Raw genomic sequence first — 3,514 nt, 5'->3', positions numbered from 1 at the left:
CCGGCTCGGGCCTCGCCGCCGCGGCCGGCGCCGCCGAACGCCGGCCTGCGGTTTCCCGCGCCCGTGCCCGCGTTCGCCCGGGCCCGGCTCCCGCGCGAGCCGTGGTGGTGCGTGCGGGGAGGGGGGGGTTCCGCGGCACGGGGCCCCTCCCGGAGGCGCGCTCTCTCGTCGTCTCTCTCGCCGGCGGCCGGTCCGCCCGGGCCGCCTCCGTCGCTCGTCTCCTGATGTGCGCGCGCGTGCGCTGCGCTTCGTCGCGCGGTCGGTGCGGGGCCGCCGAGCGCTCCCCCCCGCCACGCCGTCGCCACCCCCCTGCTTCTCGCCTCGGCTGGGCTCCGCCGCCGGCGGGCGTCCGGCTCCGGGCACCCGAACCCCCTCTCCCCACGGCCTTGCCCGACGGCAGTCCGCTGCCGCCACCGGGGTGGTGCGTGGGGGTGCGGCGGCCGAGGGCCCTCCCGGAGCGCCAGGGCACCGCCGGTCCGAGCGCGAGCGGCGGCGCGTAGGGGGAAGAGGGGGTGGCCGCCGGTGTGGTGGGGGCGCGTGGAGGCGGGAACCCCGGCCGGCCGAGCGGAAAGCCCCCGGCGCTCGGGCGCGCGCAGGAGAGGGAGAGGGGACCGGCGCGAGCCGTTGGCGGTGACGGGCTGGGCGCGGCCGGCGCCAGCCCGGCGAGAGGGGCGGCGGGCAGAGCAGGCCTCGCCGGGGTCGGGGGAGGCGTCTCCCCCGATCCTTCCTGCCCGCACTGTGGCGGGCTTGCTGCGGAGCAAGCCCGCCGGGGGGCCGGCCGGCCGCGTGCAGGGCCGAGGCCTCTGGGCGTTCCGGGCTCGGGTGCGTGGCGCCGGCCCTCGGGCCGGCGGGCGAGTTCCCGCGCCGGGCCGTGTCCCGCGCGCCAGCGGGCGGCCCGAGCCACGGCTCTCCTCCCGGGCGCAGCGCCGGGATACTGAGGGAAACCTCGGGCCCCGGGCCAGGAGGACGTGGTGGTGGTGGCGGATGTCGGGCGCGCCCCCGCGGGCGGACGCTCCCCCGATGGCGGCAGCGGGGGAGGCACCCCCGCGGGGCCCTTGAGGATGTTTCCCTCACCCCAGGGCCAGGTACCTAGCGTCCGCGCCTCCGCGGCCCTCCCTCGGCTGAGCCCGGGGGTCGAAGGCCGCGGAGCCGGGCGGAGGTTTAAAGACTCGGGCGGCTCGGTGCGACCCGCAGGGGCGGGCCCCGGCCGTGTGCGGCGGTTGAGCCTCCAGGGGCGGGAGTCGCTCTCGTGCAGGCCCTGGCCATGGCGGCCGCCGCCCACGCCGTGGGCTTTTTGTCCCCTCGGGCGGCCGCGCCGGGGAGGGGTGTCCCCCCTGCCCCCCCTTCTCCGCGGTCCGGTCTCGGCGGCGAGACCGGCGGCGTTCGGTCGGCCGCAGCCGGCCTGCCTCGCCCTCGAAACGCGAAGGGGAACCTCCCCCCCCCCCGGCGGGGAGCGCGGGCTCTCTCGCCGTCGGGGGCGATGGCGATTCCCCCACGGTCGGGGGTCTCGCCGGGCGGGGCGGCCTGCTCGGGCCGCCGCGTCTCCGTGGACGCGCAGCGGCGCGCTTGCGGCTTCGTGCTCCTTGCTTGCCACCCCCACCCCTTCCCGCCCCGGCTGAGGGGAGGGGCGGCGCAGCCCCCGGGCCCGAGCGGCGGCGGCGGCGCCGCCGCTCGGCGTGCCGGCCGGCGGTCGCTCGGTGGCCGGCCGCGTGGCCTGTCCCGTCCCGGGTCCTGCCCGTCGCTTCGCAGTCGCCTTTCCCGGTCTCGGTCAGGCGAGGCGGGTGGGCGGCCGAGGGGCGTTCCCCGTCCCGTTCTCCGCGCGGAAGCGGGGAGAGGGGGCGTCGCCTCCGGCTCAGCGGCGTCCGCCTTCTGCCTGGCGCGTGCCTGCGGAAGGGGCCGAGACGAGAAGCGGCGGCGGCGGCTCCGGGAGGGCAGCCGCGGCGGTGCGGTGGCCGGGCGGCGGTCGGGCGGAGCGCCGGGCGGCGGCGTCGCGTCGCCGTCTCGGGTTCCGGCGGTTGGCCGTCCGTCCCTGTCTCCGGTGTGGTGCGGCGGCGGCGCCGCGCGGGCGTTCCCGGCGTCGGGGCGAGAGCCGGGGTTTCGGGGCCACGGGGGCAAGGAGCCGGCTGTCGCAGCGCGCGGGCGCTGGGCGGCGCGGAGGCGCGCGCGGCGCGAGCGGGGCGCCCCCGCTGGTCGCCCGCGCGGCGGTCAGCGTCTGTGGTTTCCCCCCTCCGCGCGAGCGAGAGGCGGGTGCAGGTCCGGGCGCGCGGTCGGACGCGCCGCCGGCCCTCCGTGCGGAGGCCGGGCCGAGCCCGGGCGCCTGGGCCGCCTCCGAAGCGAGCAAGGTGCTTGTTGTTTCCCCAGGTCGGTCGGGAGCGCGGGCTCCCCGGGCCCTTGCCGTTCGGAGCTTGTTTCACCCTTCCCTTCCTTCCCTCCGTTGTGATGTCGGTACGGTCATCTGAGGCGAGGCGCGACCGTCGCCCGCCGGTCGTCGCGCGCCCCCTCCGCGCGTGCGGAGGGGGGCGGTCGGTCGGTCGGTGGGGCGGCGGTCCGTCGTCCGAGAAGGGGGCCGCTTCTGCGGAGCGGTCCCGGCCCCTCCGCGCGCGCGGGGCGGTGCCGAAAGGCAGACAACTCTTAGCGGTGGATCACTCGGCTCGTGCGTCGATGAAGAACGCAGCTAGCTGCGAGAATTAATGTGAATTGCAGGACACATTGATCATCGACACTTCGAACGCACTTGCGGCCCCGGGTTCCTCCCGGGGCTACGCCTGTCTGAGCGTCGCTTGACGATCAATCGCCGGCCGGTGCGCCGTCCCTCCCCGCCTCGCCTCGGCGGGCGGGCGGGCGGCGTCCGCGGCGGCGCGGCTGGGGTGCCTCGCAGGCCCGTCGGTGTCGGCCGAGGGCCTTCGTCCCCCTAAGTGGAGACTCGGGGAGCGCTCCGAAGCTCCCCGCTCCCGGAACGCCCGCTTGGCGGAGCCTCGTCCCGCCGGGGCCGGGCGGCCCGTTGGTTCGGTCCGGCCGGGTCGGGCGCGGCGGTGGGGAAGGGCCGAGGTGTCGGGGGGGGAGAGGCGCGGGCCTCTTCCCCGGCCTCCTCCCGCGCGGGCGGCTGTCTGCGGGTGGGTACCGCGGCGGTACCGTGCCGTGCTGCCGCTCGCGTGCGGGGCGTGCGCCGTGGGAACGGGGGTCCTCCCCGTCGCCACTGGCCCCCCGCCTTCTTCTCCCTTCCCCGTCGTAGCCGCCGCGCTCCGGGCGGCGGAGGCCGGGGGTGGGCTCGGTGGGGGGGGGTGCGGCGGCGGCGGCGGCGGCGGTGGTTCGGGGGTTGCGGCTGCGGCGGCGACCGCGCGTGCGGTCGGCGTCGGGCCCGGCCCCCCCCCCTCCCGTCCGTCCGTCCTGTCCGTCCGCCCGCTTCCCCTCGGCGTGCCCTCCGCGCCTCCGCCGCGCCGCGCGCCCGGTCGGCCGTGGCGGGCCGTCCGCGTCCCCGGGGGCCGTCTCCGGGCGCGCCTCGCGCGCGTGCGTC

General features: G+C 79.5%; 1 non-coding gene across 1 annotated transcript; it reads left to right on the top strand.

Annotated features, from left to right (window-relative positions):
• The first annotated feature begins 2,626 nt into the window (after positions 1-2,626).
• LOC141955491 (5.8S ribosomal RNA) lies at positions 2,627-2,779 on the top strand. Its single transcript, XR_012632584.1, has one exon. It is a non-coding gene; the product is annotated as a 5.8S ribosomal RNA (ribosomal RNA).
• The last annotated feature ends 735 nt before the right edge of the window (positions 2,780-3,514 follow it).

The sequence above is a fragment of the Athene noctua genome, unplaced genomic scaffold (assembly GCF_965140245.1).
Source record: "Athene noctua unplaced genomic scaffold, bAthNoc1.hap1.1 HAP1_HAP1_scaffold_280, whole genome shotgun sequence".
NCBI classification, from domain to species: Eukaryota; Metazoa; Chordata; class Aves; order Strigiformes; family Strigidae; genus Athene; species Athene noctua.
The sequence above is the reverse complement of the archived record's forward strand: the minus strand, read 5'-3'. Positions and strand labels throughout refer to the sequence as shown.